The 18,114-nt window shown below is 45.4% G+C and overlaps 1 protein-coding gene across 2 annotated transcripts in view; it reads right to left on the bottom strand.

Moving 5' to 3' along the window:
• MYOZ3 (myozenin 3) overlaps positions 1-11,988 on the bottom strand; it is a 35,004-nt gene extending 23,016 nt beyond the window's left edge. The window contains exon 1 of one of the 2 annotated variants that reach the window (XM_068273051.1): positions 11,624-11,988. The gene's annotated coding sequence lies outside the window, so the exon portion shown is untranslated. Of the gene's footprint in view, positions 1-2,471; positions 2,615-11,623 lie in introns of those variants that run through there. The other variant, XM_068273052.1, reaches the window with a different exon arrangement.
• Positions 11,989-18,114: the final 6,126 nt, after the last annotated feature.

Raw genomic sequence — 18,114 nt, 5'->3', positions numbered from 1 at the left:
ATTTTGCGCCAATTCCATAATTACGAAGCTTTTCTTTCATTCGTTGGAGAAATATGATCAAATTTCCTGTTTGTATTAGATAAAAAGAAGATTGGGAGTGTTGGATTTTTCTGATCAATTTTTATCAAAATTGTATGGCGTGTGGTAGATTGTCAGTTACTTGATGTACAGATCCAAGCAAGTTTTTCAATCATTTTTTTCATAATTGGGGAAAAATTTAACATGTGTGTGGTACAGATTTAACAGTGTGTGGTTAGATTTTTGAAATGTTACAATAAGTCACAAAAATTGATTGCAATTCTTGAATTGAAAAGATATTTAGAAAGTTGTATGGTGTGTGGCCAGCTTAAGTGCTATTTACACTTCAAATTGCGATCACGATCACAAACTGTCTGTAAAGTGATCATGGTTTGCCCCATTTAACAAATGTGATTTTGCATGTGTTGCGGTGTGATTTTTCATTCTATATTTGAGGTTCCTGTTGCCATTGCTATTCTCCAACAAGAGAATGTATGTAGGGATGGGTGGAAATGCTGATTTCCGATTCCGTGGAAATCCCAACTTTCGTGTATTTCTTTGGAATTTCCAATTCCGATTTCCGAGGAAAGGTGTTTTTTCGTTATCTTTTGTTAATAAAGTTATGTTTTGTTTTTTAAAAAATGTTGTTTAACAGAATCTGCTATATTTTGCTATTATGCGGATATCCTTGCTACACTATCTACCGTATTTTTCGGACTATAAGAGGCTCCTGACCGTAAGACGCACCTAGATTTAGAGGACCAAAACCAGAGAAAAAAAATTAAAAATACATATATTAAAGTATACCCGAACTGACATGTGACATGATGAGATAGACATGGGTATGTATAGTGCCTAGCACACAAATAACTATGCTGTGTTCCTTTTTTTCTTTCTCTGCCTGAAAGAGTTAAATATGCAAGTGGCTGACTTAGTCCTGACTCACACAGGAAGTGACTACAGTGTGATCCTCACTGATAAGAAATTCCAACTATAAAACACTTTCCAAGCAGAAAATGGCTTCTGAGAGCAAGAAAGAGGTAAAAAAAGGGGAATTTCTTATCAGTGAGGGTCACACTGTAGTCACTTCCTGTCTGAGTCAGGACTGAGTCAGCCACTTACATACCTGATATTTAACTCTTTCAGGCAGAGAAAGAAAAACAAAAAGGAACAGCATAGTTACATGTCAGTTCGGGTGTCCTTTAAATCTGGTGCATCCGTGGTGAAGGGGCATCTTGTGGATTATGCCCCCTTTGTACCTCCTCCCCCCTTGTACCTCTTGTGTCTCCCCGTGTCGTCCGCTGTCCTTGTGTCCTCCTCTATGCCCCTTTTTGTGCCCCTGGTGCCCTCCTCTGTTTGTCCCCTGTGTCATCCTCTGCATGGGCACAGTACATGGAGTCCCTTACATTGCAGCGGGTTGGAGGTTCGTATTGGCAGGTGTTCACAAGTCAGGAACTCCCTGCATTTGGACTATAAGATGCAGTGACTTTTCCCCCCACTTTCTCCCAGTCTTATAGTCCAAAAAATACAGTAATACTCTGGTGAAATACTTCCGAGTTGGAACTATTGGACGAATCAGAGAATGCTAAATTTTACAGCAGAAATCGGATTACTGCGGTAATTGTAGACCATTCACAAGATCTGGACACTACAGAGTATTTCCGAGGCCTGTGATTGTCCTAAAACGTCTGATCAGAAGACTCTGATTTAGAAAATACTCCATACTATTGGACCAATCGGCGAATGCTGTGGTTGACCGTGGAAATTAGAATACTAAAGAGATGTTAAGCCAATCGCAAGACTCAGAAAAACTCGGTAGTGTCCAAGTCTTGTGATTGGTCTAAAATTACTGCTTTAATACGATTTTTGCCAGAAAAATTCTCCATTCTCTGATTGCTCCTATGCTTCCGAGTTCTGCAATTGGTCTGAAATATCCGGGTTGTAGTAATGCAGCATGTCCGCAGAATTATGAGTCCCTCAGCTGATTTCCTATTACCGTTGTGTTAAGCCGTTCCGATCGGAAACTTGGAATTCGGTATTCTGAGGAAATTTTCCGGCCATCCCTAGTTGTATGTTGCAAAGGGAAATCACAAGAAAAATGTTGTTAGCTGTGCAATTTTCCCATATACGTAACCCAGACGCAGGGAAAATGCAGCAAAAAGAGATGAAATGGCCCGAAATGGCCCTGCTGCCTCCATACTGCGACTTTGGTTCAGAGCAGGATCATCCGCCAGGCAACCTAGGCAGGTGCTTGGGGCCTAGTGGGTGTCCAGGGGCCCACCTGCCACCTTCTCTGACCTCTCTCCACTCCAGTCTACCAAAGGAACAACAAGGGGACCCCCAAACCCACTACCTTGCCTAGGGCCACATTACATCTTAATCTCTTAATCCATCTCTGTGTTCACTGGTGCCCAAATTGGATTTGAGGGATTACCAGATTCACTGTGGCTTACCTTAAGAATCGTCAGATATGTGCCATCCTGGTTATGAATTATACATAGAGACAGATGCTGTTAGGAGAGACAGGTGCTCTTGTACTTAAGCTGAATTAAAGGGAGTGATGTTTTCATCAAGTGCTGTGAGGTCTGTAAAGCACTCATCCCGTATGTGACTGTATCTCAGCTCCTGGGCCTGGAATGTGCATGTTTGCAGCAGGACTGTGGATGCTCCACGAGTCACCAAGAATGTGCTTAGCCTTGCAGAGTGACGTCCAGTGGCCTTCTTCATTACAGCCAAGCATGGAGGTCAATCAGATTATACACGGCATACATAAGCCACAATGTGCTCGCTCCTAAAAATAGAGCATCGGTATGGCTGCCAGGATTTAATATCACTTACCAGAGTGCATTGCAGCCGGGCCGCACTGATCACAGGGACACAGGGAGGGCCCTTTTCCACTAGAGCATTTGCGATTGCTGAATCGCAAAATCGCAAATCGCTAGCGATTTTAAAATCGCTACGGTTTGCTAAATAACATAGGAATCGCGGTAGGTCATTTCCACTACCGCAATTCGTTTTTTACTAAATCGCAATCGCGCTGCAAAAAAACGATTTTTGCAGCGATTTTGCTATACAGTGCATATCATAGCAAAATCGCGATCGCAAACGTCGGGAAATTGCCAGGAAATGTTTGACTTTTGCTGAATCGCAATCGCTAGCGTTTAGTCCGAACGCTAGGGATTGCTAGTGGAAAAGGGCCCGGACTCCTAGTCTATTCACATGGCCATTTTACAGCAACACTGATGCAGAGCTCCCAACTGTCCCTCTTTAAACTAATGAGATAAATAACTGTATTTATCCTCCTACTCCTAAAAATGACTTTTTAAAGAAAACCTGTATTGAGAAAAACCTCCCCTGGGGGGTACTCGGTCCCACGGTGGCGGCGAAGATAAAGCTCCCCGAACAGCGGGGATGTAAATATTTACCTTCCCGGCTCCAGCTCTACATCGGCTCTCCGCCTCGGAGATAGGCGGAAATAGCCGATCGCTGTCAGGCCGTTCTACTGCACAAGCGCAAGTCTCCTGAGCCTGCGCAGTAGAGCAGACCCGACAGAGATCGGCTATTTTCGCCTATCTCCGTGCGGAGAGCCTCAACAGCGCCCCCGCTGGAGCCAGGAAAGGTAAATAAATCAACGCTTATCAGTGCTTGTCAGCCTTGTCGAGGAAGGATTCCAGGAGACTTTGGGGGGGAGCCAGCGCTGGATTGCCTGCAGCTACAGGGGAGGAGGAAGCCTCATTGGGTCCCTGAGGCTTCCCCCTCCCAAGGTGAGTTTTTTGATACAGGTTCTCTTTAAAGTATCCCATTGTTTTCTTTTATATTTACGGTAAACATTTACAAAGCAGATTGAGGGCTGGTGCACACCTAGAGCGTTTCTGAGCACTTTTTAAAATGCTAGCACTTTCAAAAGCGCTTGGCTAATATATTTGAATGGGATAGATCACACCAGAGCGATGTGATTTTTCCTGCAGCATTTCTGAAGCGATACAGCCTTATTGTTAAAGAGGCACTATGGCAAAGAATTGTAACATTTAAAATATGTGCAAACATATACAAATAAAATGTACATTTTTTTTCAGAGTAAAATGAGCCATAAATTACTTTTCTCCCATGTTCCTGTCACTTACAGTAGGTAGTAGAAATCTGACAGAAGCGACAGGTTTTGGACTAGTTCATCTCTTCATAGGGGATTCTCAGGGTTTTATTTATTTTCAAAAGCACTTAGTGAATGGCAGTTGCTCTGTCTAACTGCCAAAAAAACTGTGTAGCGAGCAGGGAAGCTGGCCAGCATCATTGTTTAAATGCTTTTTAAAGGGAAGGTCCAAGCAAAAAAAAAAAAATGAGTTTCACTTACCTGGGGCTTCTACCAGCCCCATGCAGCCATCCTGTGCCCTCGTAGTCACTCACTGCTGCTCCAGTCCCCCGCTGGGAGCTTTCTGACCTCGGAGGTCAGGGCCGAATTGCGTACATTTTTACACATTCCCGCTCCTGCAGGAACATTAACGCATACATTTTTACGCGTTAGTGGTGCAACGCGTAAATTTTTGTTCCTGCACTAGCTGGAATGCGTAAAAATGTATGCAATGTGGCCCTGACCTCCGAGGTCAGAAAGCTGCCAGCGGGGGACTGGAGCAGCAGTGAGTGACTACGAGGGCACAGGATGGCTACATGGGGCTGGTAGAAGCCCCAGGTAAGTAAAACTCATTTTTTTTTTTTGCTTGAACCTTCCCTTTAAGGAATATCTTTATTAAGAATAAAAGCCTTGCTGAGAATCCCCTATGAAGAGATGGACTAGCCCAAAACCTGTAACTTCTGTCAGATTTCTACTACCTACTGTAAGTGACAGCAACATAGGAGAAAAGTAATTTATGGCTCATTTTACTCTGGAAAAAGCATACTTCTAATTTGTTTATGTTTGCACATATTTTAAATTTTAACATGTTTCACCATAGTGCCCCTTTAAGTATAGGAAAGTGGAAAATCGCTTTGAAAAGCTCAAAATCGCTAGGTATAAACAGAAAATTGTTAGGCACTTGCCTAGAATCGCTTAGCAAAATCACTTCAAAAAGCGATGAGCGTTTTGCACCGACCCTGAATGTTTTGTTGTCTCTGCTCAATGGCAGCCTATTAAGGCAACGTGTGCACGAACCTGATTTCGTGCCTACAGCGTGACGACGGGAAGTTGCAGTTCGATGCTGATCCACATGCGGCGGACGATTAAAAGCTCCCAGAAGCGTTACCACGCTTTGTCTAATGTGAAATGTAACATGAAAGTCAATAGACTTTCATGTTACCCCGCTTACCGCATCCTAGGAGGGTTCCGTCAAAATGCACAGATCATCTACTAGTGGGAAAGAACCCTTAGTGTCCCTGAGTGAAAATACATGAACTATTGACCTTTTTTTTTTATCTCTCGCTGCCATCAGAAGTTGAATTCTGCCAGGAAAACTTGTATGGCTGTAATTTTCTTATGAGTGAAGTTTACTATATTCCCAACAAGTATCGACAAGACAGAAGCTGTCATTTCCATGCCCTAAAATTAACTCTTTCACGCAGCAAAAGAAAAAAGAAAAATAGCCTGGTTATTAATATGTTTTGCCCTCAACATACACCTGTTTATCTCATCCTGTCACATGCCACCTGGGGTACACCTTAACTGACAATTTACTCTTGTCTTTTGAAGGATAACTGAAGTGAGAAGAATATGAAGTCTGTCATATTTATTTCCTTTTTAAACAATACCATTGCCTGGCAACCCTGCTGATCTATTTGGCTGCAGTAGTATCTAAATCACAACAGGAACAAGCATGCAGCTAATCTTGTCAGATCTGACAATAGTGTCAGAAACATCTGATCTGCTGCATGCTTGTTCAGGGTCTATGGCTAAAAGCATTAGAAGCAGAGAATCAGCAGGACACCCAGGCAACTGGTATCACTTAAAAGGAAATAAATATGGTAGCCTCAATATTCCTCTAGTCAAGCGATAGCGGTAATTTGTGCAGAGACTTCAGGGATCTTACAGATCCGATCCACCGTGATGGTGGTTATCGCTGCGTGACACTAAATGATGTTCGCGTGATTGCGCTCCTGTACCCACATCGCGACATTGTGGAAACAATCGGTCGTCACTCAAAGTATCACTGGTCGTTGATAAATGGCGTTGTGGGTACAGGCCTTACCACTTGCTATGACTGTTCCCCCTCTTTTTTTACTCAATGCAGCGACAGGTGATTTCTTAACCTCCCTGGCACGTAGCTCAGGCCAGCCGCCGGGAGCACTATGCAGAGTATAGCGAGCAGTGGGCAGGGACGGATCTAGGGGGGGGGCAGATGGGTCTCTTGCCCCAGGCGCAGTTTGTTGAAATCTTAAAAAGGCGGAAAAATTTGGATGGGGAATGGCAGTTTAGGCGCCAAAATCTGACCTTTTAGGCACCAAAACTGGATGGGGAATGGCAGTTTAGGTGCCAAAACCTGACCTGTAGGCGCCAAAACTGGATGGGGAATGGCAGTTTAGGTGCCAAAACCTGACCCTGGCAGTGGGCATTTTTACTCACCTTCCCGGGATCCAGACATCAGTAGCTGTTCTCCTTCCTGTCCTCCGAGGCTCTGAATCACTCTCGTGAGATCACTGTCAGTGATCTTACTACAGAGTTACAGCGCCACCCAGAGGACAGAGGTAAAATTGCAGCACTGGAGCCCAGAAGGGTGAGTGAGTGCAGGGGCTGCTGCAGGCATTCCGGCAGCATGATTTTCCTCCTGATTTTGGGGTCTGAAACATGCTGAAAAGACCCTAAAATCCAGAAATAATCATACCATAAAGGCTCTCCCTAACCCCTAGGCCCCCCCTTTGTGTAAATATACATAATTTAATAAATTGTGTATATTACAAATATTGTACTGTAACTATACCTATCCCTACTCTCACACAGAACCCTCCCTGTACCTATCCCTAACCCCTACACCCCCCTAGTGGTTCCTTACCCTAACCACCCCCCCTGGTGGTGCCTAACCCTAAGACCCCCCCCCCCTGGTGGTGCCTAACCCTAAGACCCTCCTGGTGGTGCCTAACCCTAACCACCCCCCTTGTGGTGCCTAACCCTAACCACCCCCCCTGGTGGTGCCTAACCCCAAGACCCCCCTGGTGGTGCCTAACCCTAACCACCCCCCTGGTGGTGCCTAACCCTAACCACCCCCCTGGTGGTGCCTAACCCTAAGACCCTCCTGGTGGTGCCTAACCCTAACCACCCCCCTTGTGGTGCCTAACCCTAACCACCCCCCCTGGTGGTGCCTAACCCTAAGACCCCCCTGGTGGTGCCTAACCCTAACCACCCCCCTGGTGGAGTATATTGTACTGTAACTATAGCTAGCTTACTAGCAATCATGTACGCATAAAAAATCTTAAAATAACGGTAATATTAAAAGCGATATATTAGATAACTATAAGTTAATACCAAAAGCGACATATTTCCAATAGAACAAGGTTGAAAACGATATGTAAGCATTATACATATGAAAAAGAATTTTAAATGATAAAATAAGTGTAAACGATAATTTACTTGTTACTGCCCTGAAAGCGAAATTTAAAAACGGAAAAATAAGTAAAAGCTTCTATAAGGGAAATGTAAAAACGAAAAAATAAGTAAACCACAAAGTTAAAACGAACTTGTAAACGGTATTTGTAATAAACCTTATTCTGTAAACGAAAACTTTTGTTAACACGATATCTGCAACCTCTATTTCTCGGGCGTGCTTTTTTCCTGTCGGGCGCCGAATAGCCAATATTTTGCATTGCAGTTTATGGCGGCGCCCTTTTTGTCCATTAGCCATATGCGCCCCGGCCCGGGTTAAAAGACTTAGCAAGGCAGAAAAGTGCAGTGGCAGTATAGCAGGAGGGGACATGGCTAAATAACAAAACCTATATTTTCTGGCACAACAGGTCAGTTTTTAAACATTTACTTCTGCCACTCTATTGTAACGTCTGTGGATTGTGCTGACAGCGTGGAATTTATTTTTATACGTTGGGTCCACTTTGGTGCCTATAAACGGTACAATACTTAATTTTGTTGATCGGAATGTTGGTTTTTACGATCGTTTCTGAAGAGAGAAAGTACTGTAATCGACAGGTTTATGGAAGTGATCGATAATTATCTTCCGATTACTTACGATCCCGCAAATTTGATGGAATGATCACATCTCAGGAAAATATTATACCATTAATGGGCATTTTTAGTGCCGCAATAAATAGTTGATGTTGGCAAAATTCTGAACAGTTTGGTAAAGCTTGTCCGATCCTTGTTATCTCTGCCACAACCAACCAACCGGTGCTAAATGTGGCCATATGCTCCTCCCCCTCCTCCATATTATCACTGTAAACATTCGCGTGACTTCAGGCCCCATAGTTGTGCCAGAAGCTGAACCTACAACCAGTGGCATAACGGGTTGGACTTGATGGACTGATTTTTTTTTTTAACCGCATCTGGAATATGGAATTCAGTTCTGGGTACCACATTACAGGAAAGATATTGCAGTTTTAGAGCAGGCGTGGAGAGGAGCAACAAAACTGATTAGAGAGGGGTGGACGGTCTCACTTACCAGGAAAGGTTAGATAAACTGGGCTTATTTAGTCTGGAGAAAAGACACCCTAGAGGAGATCTAATTAACTATAATTGCTATAATTTACTATAAATCAGAGGACAATATAAAAGCTTGGCAGATAAGATTTTTGTACCTAGGTTTGGCAAAGGACTAGGGGACATGATGATCTGCGCATGGAGGAAAAAAGTTTTAGCCATTTATATAGGAAAGAGTTCTTTACAGTTAGAGTGATTAAAAGGAGGAATGTATTACCACAGAAAGTAGTTATGGCAAAATCTTTATCTGCGTTTAAGGAGCGCTTAGATGCTTTGCTTGTGTTGAAAGACATCCATGGCTATAATGACTAGGTAATTCCCGATGGTGATGATCTAGGAATTTTATCTGATTGCAATCTGGATTTGGGAAGGATTTTTTCCCTTTTGGGGCTAATTGGACCTTGCCTTGTAAGGGTTTTTCACCTTCCTCTGGATCAACAGGGATATGTGAGGGAGCAGGCTGGTGTACCCTATTTTCTGGTTGAACTTGATGGAGCAGCCCCTTCAAACACAGAGGGGACCACAGCCATGGGGAGGGGGGGGGGACTTCTTAGTCTTCCTCCAGTATATGGTCTGACCTTCAGAGCAGGTATTGTGGTCAAATCACACAGCCATGAGGGGAGCCCGGGGGCTAAGGGGGTCTTGGGGGGCAGAGTGGTTCATTCTGCACCTTGTTCAGGTGTAACAGGTCCTCTTCACTTCCTCTTCAGTGTAGCTGCTGTGTAGCCAATCACCTAGTAGCTCCCGACTACAGCGAAGAGGACCTGTCCCACCATTTTAAGGAGGTGTTGTATGAAGCTCCATGCTACTCTGCAAACTCTGTGGGGATGGGGGGTGTTTGCAGGTAGGTGAAAGCCACACATGTGGGGGGAGGTCCCAGCTTGAGAAATTTTGTGGGGGAGCCTGGTATGCTTGAGTTACACCCCTGGGCGGGGGAGTCAAGAAGGCTGCACTATTAACCTCCTTGGCGGTATGGACAAGCTCAACTCGTCCATGACCACTGGAGAGCGCTGCCCAGGCCCCGCTGGGCCGATTTTCACAATTTTTCATTTAAAACACGCAGCAAGCACTTTGCTTGCTGCGTGTTGGTCCCGATCGCCGCCGCTCACCACTGATGCGCCGCTACCCGCCACGTAACGACCCCCCCCGCCGAGACCCCTGCGCAGCCTGGCCAATCAGTGCCAGGCAGCGCTGAGGGGTGGATCGGGACTCCGTCTGACGTCACGACGTCGTTGACATCATCACAATCATTGTCATGGCGACGGGGGAAGCCCATAAGGAAATCCCGTTCAGAACAGGATTTCCTTACGTGGGTACGCGCCGGCGGCGATCGAAGGTATGCGCCGGACGCCACAGGGAGGGGGGTATCATGTAGCTAGCGCAAGGCTAGCTACATGATTTAAAAAAAGAAAATGTAAAAAAAAATGCTGCACTGCCACCCTGGCGCATGTAATAGAACGCCAGGGTGGTTAAAGAAAGGGTGCCATGGTGAGAATCAGGTAAACAGGGCACAGGAGCCCTTACAGAAAAAAATGGTGCCGCCATAGGCACCTATTGTAAATGCCAAGATTTTCATCCACAGAAGGAAATTTGTGCACACGGCGGAGCACGCTATTGGGCACCTCCCGGCGCTGAAATTGACCTTCTTTGCTACAAATCACATCTTTTATACTGGTCGCAATATATGGCAAGGAAGGTAAATTTTGGCGCCCGCCATGCTGTCAGGGGATAGAGGGAGGGGCGCAAATTTTACATTCCTTGCCGCATGTTGCAGTTTTGCGGTGGGGGGGGGGGGGGGTTAAGGTTTAAGAGGAGGGGTAGGTTTAGGCTTACCCAGGGGGGATAGGGTTAGGCATCACCAGGAGGTGGCTTAACGCTAGGCACTGGGGTGAATGACTTAGTTTTAGGCTCCACCAGGGAGGTCTTAGGGTTAGGTGCCAGGGGGGGGGGGGCTTAGGGTTAGGCACCACTGGGGGGGGGGGCTTAGGGTTAGACACCACCAGGGTTTTTTTAGGGTTAGGTACCACCAGCGAGGTTGGGCGTCGGTAGAGGGAGGATTCTGGGTTAGGCTTAGCAATTGTACAATAGTGGCAAACATTACCAATATTTTACTAGGGAATCCAGCAGTAGAATATCGCTAATTGTAGCGATATTCTATTAGCAGTAATCCCCTACACCATTTCTTCCAGGTGCCTTTATTTCATGTATGCGTCATAATGACCTCACTTGTCGTACGACTCTGCAGAGGATGAAGAGGGGTGTATGAGGGGGTAGATGATTTCTAGTTCTCCCCCTGTATACACCATACCATTTTGATTGTATGATCTTGGAAAATCCTATCTCAATCAATCTGTTGAAAGTATATTAAATCTGCTGCTTCCTACATTGAGAGGGAGAGAGCTGAGCTAGATTATACAGACTTTGAGCTTTCTGACATCTTCACACAGTCCTGTTGTGACTGCAAATGCAGCTGTCCTTGGACATTATCCCAATTTTTAACAAATTATTTCCAGGCTGCCCCTAGACAGATGCCTGGTTGGCAGATATGGGGCATTCCATCATTTCCAAGGATATGTTTAAAATACACCTTGTTCTAGTAAATAAAAAACAAATAAGATAGAAGGATGCACAGAAGTCCAGATCACAATTAGTCAAGGTAGTGTGCAGAAGTAAATAGCTAAGAAGGAGTTATGGTAGCTTGTTGTTTATACTAACACACTAGAGCCGCCTACCTTGTACACACAAACAGGTGATATGAAAACTCTGTCTACTCTTTTACATGGTAGGCTTAGCTGACACACAGCACAGCGGCTAAGAAAAAAAATAAGCTGTGAATTCTCCCTGTTCTATGCAAAGTGATGACGTCACCAGCAAAATGGCAGCTTGCATGCAAGTAAACATATTGGATGCTATACCAGTAAAATGTTGTATGTCCTATTTTCTGAAGTATGATTTAATTTAAATCTTGCTTGAGCTCACCTGGTCAGTGCTCCTTCTGGTGACACCTGTGAAATGTAGGTGTCTTTTAAGCCTCGTTTTTCGATGCTTTTGGTTTTTTTTACGCCTCTTAGGTGTCCCTCTGCGTTGTATATCGATCAGAGCCTCCTTTTCTTCCTGAGACGTCTATTCTGAATTGAGGAAAGTTTTGGACGTCTCTTCTGTCAGCACACAGCTTTATGTGTTGCATCTGTTTCTGTCAGTCCTGTGATGACTCCCCCCCCCTCTCCGGGTTATAGATTTTCTTCTTCTGTACTCAGGTTATTGCTCTCTCACTGTATCTCCTATCCCTGATTCCTCGTAGACCAGCTCCCTTCCTCTCACCTCTCCGACCCAGAATAACTGCCCTGGCTCTTCCACCGATGACATAATGACACTATTACAGGCCAGGGGGGTAAAGTTAGCCCAGACGACACTCCAAATGTAGAATTCATTAGGGCTCTCTGTGACCTGATGTCACATAAGTCATATTTACTGTGGGGCATGTAGTGTTGCTAGGAGAAATATGTTTTTATGTAGTCCAGGAACTTAGCTAAGCTTAGCTGAAAGCCACGCAAATAACAAATTGTTTAAGGCTTTAGTAAAAAAAAAATAAAAAAATCTAATGCATGAAAAAATTGAGGATTTTGTCAATCTCTTGTACACCACCTGATTTAACATCTCATCCAAACATTTTAACACTCAGAACAGGCTGCTGTGTTTTGGAGGAAGAAAACTGAGGCAAAGATCATGAGCAGAAGCAATAGGAGTGATCAGGAATGTTGTTTGCAGGTGACCCAAAATCAGATAGAAAATACACAACTTAGTTTAAAGCGGAACTGTAAACTTATTTTAGACACAATTTCACTTACCTGGGGCTTCCCTAAGCCCCCAGCAGCCACCCTGTCCCGCGCCGGTCCTGCCCGAGCCGCCATTCTCCCGCCGCCATCTCCGTTCCGTAGACTTCTAAGTCGATGCCAGCGCAGCCTTGCTAAGCGTATCCCTTCATCCCGTTCCCCTCTGCAATAGCGGGGACACCAAGAAAGGATACGCATGGCAGGGCTGCGCTGGCCAGAAGCGCACGGAAGGGGTTGTTCCGGAACGGCGTCGACTTAGAAGTCTACGGCACGGAACGGAGCTGGCGGCGGGAGAACGGTGGCTCGGGCAGGACCGGCGCAAGACAGGGCGGCTGCTGGGGGCTTAGGGAAGCCCCAGGTATGTGAAACTATGTGTCTAAAATAAGTTTACAGCTCTGCTTTAATGCTGGGAATATACCATGCGTTTTTTCAGCAGATAGATTGTTTGATAGATAATTTCCAACATGTCCGATCTTACTTTCAATCATTTTAATGCTCGATTTCTTATAGAAGTGAATGGAAATTGATAAGAAAAGATAAGAGAATTTAGCGGGAAATTGAGCAGAAAAATGAATGGAACATCAATCGAATGGTAAATTGACCGAAAAAATGCATCATGTATGTATTCTCAGCATTAGTTTAAGCTCAGTTATTATTACATTTTATATAGGATAGTCATTTGTTCTACCACGATAACGTTTGTGACTGTCTGTGAAAATATCTCCCAGTAGTCTGGGTATCTTTAATTGGTTTGAATTTAATTTTTTTCTTGTATGTAAAAAAATAAAATAAAAAGGCAATCAACCACCGCTCCTCAAATCAGTGAATCATCACCGCTCTGAATTACCCAGTAATTATGGCCATGATTGTCTTTCAATGCAAGGAAAGCATCCAAGCTCAATTTCAATGCAGATAAAGAATTTGGCATAACTACTTCCGGTGGTAAGATATTCCACAATCGGTGGAATAATCGGTGTTATTGTAATGTACACCTTTTGAAATACTGTCAAAAAGTTTTTCCTCCATACTCAAATCATGTCAACATGGATTTTTTTGCCAAAACAATTTTTCAATGCCTCTTGAATGTGTAGAGACACCAAATGTGTGCATTTATTACCAATCTTGTGTTATTGGATGTCACAGGAAAAATTGTAAGTATTTGGGTTTCAGAAGACTAAATATGTAAATAATGACGGCCCGAACGGTTCAAATGCGTCCCTATACTACATCATTGGGCTAAACTTTGACCCTCTACATCACAGTCAGCAGACACATGGCAGCCAATCAGGCTGCACTCCCTTCTGGACCCTCCACCCCCCTCCCCATAAAAGGCAGCAGCGTCGGCCATTTTCTCACGCTGTCTGCTGTGATATTAGTGAGAGAAGGGAGAGACATTGGAGAGATAGGAAAAGCGATAGTTAGGAGGTCTGTCAGCTTGCTCCTTGCTGATATTTATTGATGAACAGCACCCCAAAATAATGTTCTTGTGATTTTTTTTTTCTGTGTTGCCCACTGACACTGCATATACAGCCCTGTCTGTCGCAGCTGGCCCTTGCTAATTGCTATACTGTGCCAGGCCCAGCACATTCAGTGCCTAGTGTGACTGCTTAACATTGTATTATAATACCAGTCACTGCATACCTTTCACTGCATCTGTGTGATCGCACTCTGTTTTATACACCAGTCACTGCATACATTTCACTGCATCTGTGTGACCGCACGCTGTTTTATACACCAGTCACTGCATACCCATCACTACATCTGTGTGACTGAACGCTGTTTTATATACCAGTCACTACATACCTTTCACTGCATCTGTGTGACCGCACGCTGTTTTATACACCAGTCACTGCATACCCATCACTACATCTGTGTGACAGCACACTGTTTTATATACCAGTCACTACATACCTTTCACTGCATCTGTGTGACCGCACGCTGTTTTATACACCAGTCACTGCATACCCATCAGTGATCACTGCACCTGTGTGACCGCACGCTGTTTTATATACCAGTCACTGCATACCTTTTACTGCATCTGTGCGACAGCACGCTGTTTTATATACCAGTCACTACATACCTTTCACTGCATCTGTGTGACCACATGCTGTTTTATACACCAGTCACTGCATACCCATCACTACATCTGTGTGACTGCACGCTGTTTTATATACCAGTCACTGCATACCTTTTCACTGCACCTGTGTGACCGCACGCTGTTTTATATACCAGTCACTGCATACCTTTTCACTGCACTTCTGTGACTGCACATTGTTATACCAGCAGTCACTGCATACCTTTCACTGCATCTGTGTGACCGCCCACTGTTTTATATACCAGCAGTCAGTGCATCCATTTTCACTGCACCTGTATGACTGCACATTGTTATACCAGCAGTCACTGCATACCTTTTCACTGCACTTGTGTGACTGCACATTGGTATACCAACAGTCACTGCATACCTTTTCACTGCACCTGTGTGAATGCACATTGTATTATACCAGCAGTCAGTGTATACTGTCAGGAACCGGCCCGCGGCACGCCTGCGTATACGGTTCCCGACTGCGGGTTTGACCAGATTGAGAGGGGAAGCAGCCTTAGTCAAGCTAAAACAAGGCTGGGACCCCTCAGAACACCTCTCACTGCCACCACTAGCGGTTCGCTAGACACTTTCACTCTGCTGTCGAGTCCTCAGCGCGCACTCCGCGTTTTCGTATTTGGGTCAGCTTTGCGCTTAGGCCAAATACGGGAACGCCACGCACCCACACACACACACAGTTGCAATCTTACACTGTCGTGAAGCAAAGACCCACTAACAGTCGTTCCGAACGATACTGTTAGCCACTCTGCTGTCGCTACTCGCACTGGCGTTGTTCGTACGTTGGGTCAGCTGCGCGCTTAGGCCAACGTATGACAAACGCCCCCACACACAATGCAATTACAATTTCATACGGTAGTGTTGCTCAAGCGTACAATTAGGCATGAACTTATACACGGTTACACTTCAGTCTCTTCTAGGCTATGAGTGTTAGTTTAGTACGGCAGAAGTCAAACTTATTAAATAATAATTTAATATTCTAGAAAAACATAGAACAATGCAGAACTTAATATATACAAAAAGATTACAAAAAACAAAGTAAAAATAGTTACAAGATAAAAGTTACAAAGATAACACACACGGATATTTGCGTAAAATAAAAATGGGGATTAAAAAAAACGTTACCAGCTTAGGTTAGAACGTTGTTTGACGGGAGGACGCCGGTTCGACCAGGAGTCGCGATCCTCCCTAGCTATTCGCTACCTCCGAGAGAAGACAGTCACTAGGCATCCGCCTCTGCTTTTTATACTCTGAGCTACGCCTGTAGGCTGCAACTTCCTTGGGGAGGGGAGGAACTAGGTTTTAATTAAATCTCAGACATATTCCATTTCCAGGTAAAAGTCCATACATCAAAGATTGTGAAGTGAGCCTTTCAACTCCAGGTGAAAACTTGATTACGGCTTTTTCCTGTCTCAGTTCTCAGACATAAATGGGATTTCCAGAGATCCACATACATGAAAAGGGTACTATAGCACCTCCACTAATGATTTAATTTCCACAGGTAAAAAATGGTATCAACAGGACTTCACCCATTTCTAATAGCCTGTCATGTACATTTCAAACGTTCCTGTGTTAGTCTCCAGACTCTGGTCCTCTGGCTTTGTGTATTGAGACAATGGGCCGTCTCCTGAGTTCAAACAGTCAGGCAGATAATCCCATTAGCACTCTCAGAGGAACTGCATACAGACTCAAAGCACCTGATATGGTCAAGACAATCACCCATTTCCTTGTCCCAAGCAACTCAAGGTAACCTGCTCCCTTCTGGCAGAAAAAAAATGAAAGAATATGTTCCTGTTATCCTTAATATCATCAGCACCTCAATATATCTCCACACCTCCGCCGTTAACTTGGTGCAAGGCAGATGATCTTCCCAGATTATCCTGCCAGCACCTACATTGTTGGTTCTGCTTGACGGGACAGTCCGTCAGCATTCCCATGATTGCTCCCCTTCCAGATGGCACTGGCAGGTGGTTCTAACGAATCATCCTGCCAAAGCCTACATTGACGGCCTGGCCGGGTGGGGTAACCCTTTAGCATTCTCAGGATGGTTCCCCACCTGTCAGTTAGCTCCAAGCTACACGAGTGGAAAGCTAGGTCAGGTTGCTGCAATGTGTCATTGCCCTTGGCAACCTGACGTAACCAACCAAGGGAATGTGAGTCAGTGACAACCGTGAATTGGCGACCATAGAGACAGTGCTGCAGCTGGGGAAGGGTTCCAACCGTCGCTACACGCACTTCCTCTATAGTGGCAGGAGCTATCTCTCGGTCCCTTTGGGGAATGATTATCTGCCGGTCTGCCTCCTCCACTTCGGACAGCTCAGAGGGAATAACTTCCCAGGACCCTCTCAGCCCGCCCCTCCCAGCTGGTGACCTGCTGGCTAGCCCCCTGAGCTCTTCCAGGCTGCTGTCAAATCGAACAGCCCCAGAGAGCTCAGTGCTGCCTGTCACACATTCCAGGAAGGCTGCAGACGGAGAGGCTCCTGGGCCCTGCAGGCCAGGTTCCGGATTGGATGTGGCTGACCCAGCAACATTTGCCACTTCAGTGGACAGTCCCTCTGCTGCAGACTCGCTAGCGCTGCGGGTTACCACTGCAGCGGAGGGAGCGTCCACATTACACGTATTATAAACTACATCACCTTTGGTCTGGAAACCATCTGAAGGGGAAGGATCTGGCCTAGTGCCATCTGCCCCTTCAGTGGACAGTCCACCTGCTGCAGCCCAGCGAGCACCGCTGGTTACTCCTGCAGCTGACGGAGTGTCCACATGACACACAGCATTATGTAGTACAACACATATGACATCAGCATTATCAGCCCTACATATATTGTCATTTGGGACATCACATAAAACATCCACATTATCTGTATCATTACACACATTGCTACTCAGCACTTCACAAGTAGCATCAACAGTTCTTGCATCGATCGCCTCGATAGTCCGTGCGTCACAAATGACATTATCAATTTCTGCATTCTTTGTATCAACATGTCCCACTCCAGGCCTAGGCACTGGAGACTCACTAGGGCTGGCTCCTAGCATACAGTCCATAGCCCCTGGGGCCTCGCCAGCATTCCCCACTTGCACAGCATTATCAAACAGTACCTTGCAAGAGTCCCGAACTTCTGCTGGGGATGCAGGCCCCACAGGGTTTGGAGTAGGCTCATACCGGGCCACTAACCGTCCCAGGTCAGTACCCAGCAAAACGTTGGTGGGGATTTTGTCGGTTACCCCAACTTCTTTCATTCCGCTGCCGGCCCCCCAATCCAGGTGGACCAAGGCGGTGGGTATGGCTGGGGTGACACCCCCAATTCCTCTGACAGCAATCATTTTCCCAGGTATGTACTGTTCTGGGTTCACAAGCTGGGGATGTATGAGAGTCACTTCTGCTCCAGTGTCTCTCAGCCCAGTGGCAACTGTACCCCCAACCGTGACACGCTGCAGATTCTCTGCATAGCCAGTGGCATTCCTGGTAGCACACAGAGCAGTTGGGACTTCACTGAGGTTTGAGGCCTCACTGGATTTTGGGGCCTCCCTCTTCC

This window comes from Hyperolius riggenbachi, chromosome 3, assembly GCF_040937935.1.
Source record: "Hyperolius riggenbachi isolate aHypRig1 chromosome 3, aHypRig1.pri, whole genome shotgun sequence".
Taxonomy (NCBI): Eukaryota; Metazoa; Chordata; class Amphibia; order Anura; family Hyperoliidae; genus Hyperolius; species Hyperolius riggenbachi.
Note: the sequence above shows the minus strand (reverse complement) of the source record. Positions and strands in the feature narration are given on the sequence as shown.